General features: G+C 33.7%; 1 long non-coding RNA gene across 1 annotated transcript; it reads right to left on the bottom strand.

Moving 5' to 3' along the window:
• Positions 1-232: 232 nt before the first annotated feature.
• Positions 233-3,168, bottom strand: LOC145093378 (uncharacterized). The gene is made up of 2 exons (XR_013702844.1): positions 2,192-3,168; positions 233-1,963 (listed from the first exon to the last, which is right to left on the bottom strand). It is a non-coding gene; the product is annotated as an uncharacterized LOC145093378 (long non-coding RNA).
• Between the last annotated feature and the right edge of the window lie 2,832 nt (positions 3,169-6,000).

Genomic DNA, 6,000 nt, shown 5'->3' with positions numbered 1-6,000 from the left:
AATCATGTAAAGATTACTTATTATAGCTTCCCTCTGTTTAAGTCGGTTAGCTAATCGTTTTAAAAGCACCTCTTTTTGGCTTTGTCCACTATATAACCACGGGTTTGCCTAGCCCCTTGGTAGTTTGCTAGTTCTTTTTTGATATATTGTTGTTCAAAAAAAAAAAGTTTGTAAGTAAATTTTATCATTTGTTTGTTAGTATTTATTTATTAATCTTCGGACAAAACATCTATTAAATACACATGCTAAACGTCTTTTTTATTGCATAATATAAATAAGTTCTAATCAATGAAGCAAACTTATTTGAACAACAAAATGACATCAAGATTAAAAGATAAATAAAGAAAAGTCTGTGAAACCCTTTTGGGTTGCATTATTGCGGAGCTGATAAATTTCATGATTATTGTGTGTTTTCTCCGGTGTGAGTCAGAGTGATGTCAGCAGTACTACAAGCACTCAATAGGACCATGCACCCCACACAGAAATGTTAAAAAGCAACTCCAACAATGGCAGCAAGCAATGTGACATGTTGATCAAAGTCGCGAACAGCTACTCCTTTGCTGGCAAATGTTTCCATGCTAAATTATCAATCTAACAAGATATGTTTTCTTCGAGTCTTTTCACTCATGTCATGTCTCTAGAGTTTTGATGACTTAATGCTGTATTCATCTGTATCACGTTCTTCTGATTGGAATTTGTTGGTTTCAAGATTCCTGTTTGGACAATGGATAAAAGGTTTCCAAGAAACAAAAAAAATGAAAGATATCGCACTTACGTAGATCAGCAATCTACATATATATTTAGGTTTAGGAAATTAATATTATTTTCTGTAATGCGTAGTACACTTCCAAGATGAAAGACAATTCTCATATATGCAACACTGAACTAAAAAAAAAAAGATGATCATCAGTACTTGTATGTTAGGTACATACACATGAATGCATAATTTTCATCAATAAATGAATATATATTTTTTTTTACTTTTTAGAATTTTTTGTTAGCACATATATATATATATATATATATATATATATATATATATATATATATATATTTGTGTGCAAGGGGGAAATGGATATGACCAAAGCGCTTTAGGCTAGCGGTGAACAATGACTCTCTCAAATGAGAAGTCATGACTTCAAGTCTCACTAGGAGACATAGGTGGTGTTTATGATTAGATTAGGAGTATGATAATCAAAACATGTTTTACAAATATCTTTTTTTTTACAAGAACTTATGGCAAATCAATAACATTTTCTTTACAAATTTGACTTTATTATGAAGTACTCCTACTTAATTTATATGATTTAAGCATATATAGTTATTACTATTAGCACTTGATGTAGTCTGTACGGAGACCTATGTAACCACACATCAAACAGGTGAGATTGTTTTTATCACATCCTTGTTCACTAAAAGTACTATGGGTAAGATATACATCACTAGGGCTTTTAATTAGCAAGTTAGTTAATATGAATAAGTTAATATCAAATTTACTTATCACATAAAATGTAATTTTCCTCATCTATATATGTTCACTAATCCCAGCATTCTCAAGTTGTGCAGATTATATATATATATATATATATATATATATATATATATGATGTACTAAATCTGCATCGGTTGCCGTATTTGATCATTGAGTCATAGCTCAAAGCCAAATGACAACAAATAATCCTAATTATAGTTTTTGTTATCTCAAGTTGTCTAATCCTAATGTTAGATGACTAGTTTCAACAAGATACATAGAAAATTCAAATCGATCGATTGGAACCCTGAAAAAAAAGAGACTCCTGATGATGATATTAACTTACCAAATGAACTCGATTTTGTTGTGTATTATGAAGAACCATAGTTTCATAGCTAGCTAGGAGTACATGGCCTCGAATTCCCAAACCACATTTTGTTGATTATTGGTATGTGTTATTCATAAGATGTTAATTTTGTTGTCTAAATTTACCTGTAAGAAGAACAATCAATCATAGATCTGCAAAAATAGTTCAAGTACAGTCTAGTGTGCCAACAAAGAAAGTAAAGACATGCATCAGCAGTTTCGAAACTACAAATTTTGGACTCTTTTTTGTATAAAGATTGCTGAAAGGATAGACCAATCTTGTGGCACAGTGAAAGTTACAATCTTTACTAATTAAAGAGAAACACACACAGAAAACAAGAACAAAATACCCACCTGATAACCAGTTTTGGAGATTTGGAAACTGACACATTTGATGAGTAAGTCAGCTACCGATACCATCTACAATGCAGAGAGTACAACTCTTGACGCCATCTAGCTATTGCACAGCCATTTTATTGCCGATGCAGCATCATCAAGATTCTCATCCTCAAAAAGCTTTTGCTTTTGTACGTGAATCTTGATGATGCCACGCCGGAAAACAACGACTTTAGGGTTTGATCGGAAAAATCCCTTGGCGGCTGATAGTAACCCTTGAAGAAGAAGAAGAATAAGAGTATGTCTTTTTTTTCATTAGAGAGCTTTCAGATGAAAAAATGGCAGAAAAATCAAACTTCGGAGGGGGTCTTCATGGGGTCACTCTTAATAATTAAGGCCACGAGCGAAGATGTGATGTGGCACCTCAAGATTGGTCGAATTCTAAAGTCACTAAGGAGAGGTACCACATAAAACCAAAAGATCTACTCCAATAGCAACTCCTTTTCAAACAAAAAAAATAAAAAAATATAAAAAGAACAAAACCCTATTTTTCTTTTCCGATCTCGCATACGCTTTGTTATTGGTCGGAATCTAATGCGCGGTTGTGATCGGATTTTTCATTTCCGATGCAACGAAGGGACATGATCCACATGATCATGTGTTCAGATTCTGACCTAACAAACCGATGATCTGATGTTCAGAAAAAGAAATTAAGACGGATGATCTAGAAGACTTAGGCGGTTACATCTACGAATACGAAAAGAGAGAGTAGATTTGATCGAAACCAAAATCAGAAACCTAAGTAAGAGATCATCAAAACAATATAATCAACTGCATAAGCAGATATGTAAACGTTAGATATTTCGGATACCGGAAAACAGATAAAACTCTGAAATCAACCGGCCGGAGGGAGATCTGAGTTTGGTAGGAAAAAAACATGAATTAGATCTTCAAGGAGAGGATAGAGATGAGGAGTAGGGCACTCACACAAATAGTGGGAAATGTGGCGTTAAAAGACACATACAATAATATATATATATATATTCTTAAAACCATCACCTCTCGTTAAAAAAAAAATGCAATCACTTTATTCATATCAATATCAATATAATAATATCAGCATTTATATATATATATATATATATATATATATATATATATATATATATATATATATATATATATATATATATCCGTTGTGAAACTTATGTATTATATAAGTTAATTTAAAAAAAAAAAATTCAATATAAAAGTCAAAAAATTTAAGAATTTTAAATTTATAAAAAAATAAGAAATATAATGATTTATTATAATGAAAATGTTTTTTATCTTTTAAATTTAAATAAAGAAAAGAAAATCATAAGTTTTAATTTTAAAAAATTTGAAATTAAAAATTAAGTTTACTACAAGAAATTCAGTTTTTAGCGGCGACATGAGTCTTTAGCGGCGACTAATGAAATAGTCCCCGCTAAAGAAATAGTCGCCGCTAAAGACCAACGTCGCCACTATTGGTGTCGCTGCTAAATGCTGAATGATACGGATCCGCTCTTTGACGTTCTGGTAGATACGAACCATCCAATCGTGGTTATAATCTAACGGCTATCGTGCTCGTGGAAGGGATAAAGGAAATACCAGCGACTTATGTCGCCGCTAAAGATCGAAAAATGACGCGATAATAATTTTCCTCCTGATAGTCGTCGGTAAAGGCGTCGCCGCTAAAGGTCGACGCACTTAACCCCATAAACGTCGATCTTCTCCCATTTTCTCTTCTGTTTCACTGCAAATCCCATTTGTTTCTCTCGTCTGCGTCGCTTCGCTCGTCACTTTCGCCGATTAGAGTGAGATATTGTCATATTTATCAATTTTGGGTGAAGATACCATTGGTGGGCCAGGATTTTTCGGTGAGGACCAAGGTTTTTCCGGCGAGACCAAGGATTTTCCAGCGAAACCAAGCTTTTCCAGGTCAATTTCCAGTCCTTTTTCTTTTGTAATATTGATTTTAAGCTTATTGGAGTGGTTAATTGCAAAAAAATTTCAATTTCAGTTTTGTTGATTATGTTCCTGACCACCACCCACCACTACCGCCACTACTGGACCACCACACACCACCACAGGTTCTATTACTCATATCTATTGTGAAATATTAGTTTAATTGCAAAATATATGTAATTGTATCAATTATTTGAAAATTGTCATATGTACGCGTATTTGATATTTGTATGTGATTATATGTAAATTTGGTGTGTATAAGTCAATATATGCGTGTTTAATGTATATGTGGTATATGAGTATTTGGTAGAAGTGTCACACCCCAAAACCGGAACGGCGGAAACGTTCGGGGGTGGAGGACATCATGTCAAGTATCACGAGATATGTATATGGTAAGCAAGTAATGAACAACCATTTCATTTAAAAAGAAAGTGTTTACAATGTATGTGTTCACAAAACATAGAAGTCATAAACAAATAACAAAACAAGACTTGAAGCTATAATGCTCCATCTTCTGACGTCCCAGCACGAGTACCTGTCTAATAGTCTCTTGAGAATACAAATTATTTGAAAGAGTTGATCAGCAATTAAGCTGGTGAGTTCATAAGATTTTAGTGATGTTAGTAAGCTGTAAAAATGTGGTTGAAAATGTATATGTAAAGTGCTGTAGGCTGTAAGGTGTTGTTTTGTAAAGTTTGTCTGTTCCTCTAGAAAATCATATATTTCCTACTTAAAATGGGAGTTGAGTAAAATGACACTACAAGCCTTTCTATGCGTAATAAGTGGGTACAAGTTATATATACTTGGAGTAAACAAACAATCGATTGTGCGCATCTGCCCTCAACCCACAACCCGACAGGGTACAGCAAGTAAGGCGGATAGCACACATTCCATTGGTTGTTAGATCGTTGTCATATATAACCTTGGTGTATTCACTTGATACTCATGGAGTTATTTGTAATGGTTCCTTTATATCTAATTGAGAGTTCCTTTTCAAGAAAACCTATATTTCTTATAGTAAAATATTGACTATGGTGATTACTTTTATAATAGCTTTGTTTATACTGCTATATATAATTTGATATCGGGTAGATAGTAGATTGGGCGACCTTGGTGTAAGCCCACATCCAACGGGAACAGGACGTACAACGAAGAGCACACATCCTATTAGCTGTCGGATATTAGTTTTATATATAAACATGGTGTATAAACTAAGGTGTTATAGAGTTAACTCACTTAAAGTCTTTAAAATTATACCGACTTAATAAAATGGATTAAGCCCTTAACTAGGAAATCGCTAGTTTTGTACTAGAAAAACTGTGCATTGACCCTGTGTCCTATGACCTGATCCATACCTGGTACCCTTATGATGACTTAATGTATACTAAGCATAAATATATATAGATTCGGGTAGATAATAGATTGGGTGACCTCGGAGTAAACCCACATCCAACGGGAACAGGACGTACAGCGAAGAACACACATCCTATTAGCTATCGGAATCTACTTAGCATATATGTATTCTATAGTGTATACATTAAGGAATCATAACGTTAGCATCATGGTCCTAACTTTTAAAAGTAGCCTTCTACCAAGACTCGACTGTTTTGAAAACAGTCTTCTACCAAGACTCTACTGTTTTGAAAGCAGTCTTCTACCAAGATTCTACTATTATGAAAGCAGTCTTTTACCAAGACTCTACTGTTATGAAAGCAGTCTTCTACCAAGACTCTACTGTTATGAAAGCAGTCTTCTACCAAGACTCCACAATTATGAAAGCAGTCTTCTACCAAGACTCTATTGTTCCTTTGTCAAATGTAAAGTATATTCTCCCTAGT

Source organism: Lactuca serriola, chromosome 1, assembly GCF_051521515.1.
Source record: "Lactuca serriola cultivar US96UC23 chromosome 1, Lser_US96UC23_V15, whole genome shotgun sequence".
NCBI lineage: Eukaryota > Viridiplantae > Streptophyta > Magnoliopsida > Asterales > Asteraceae > Lactuca > Lactuca serriola.
This window is presented reverse-complemented; position numbering and strand designations above follow the sequence as displayed.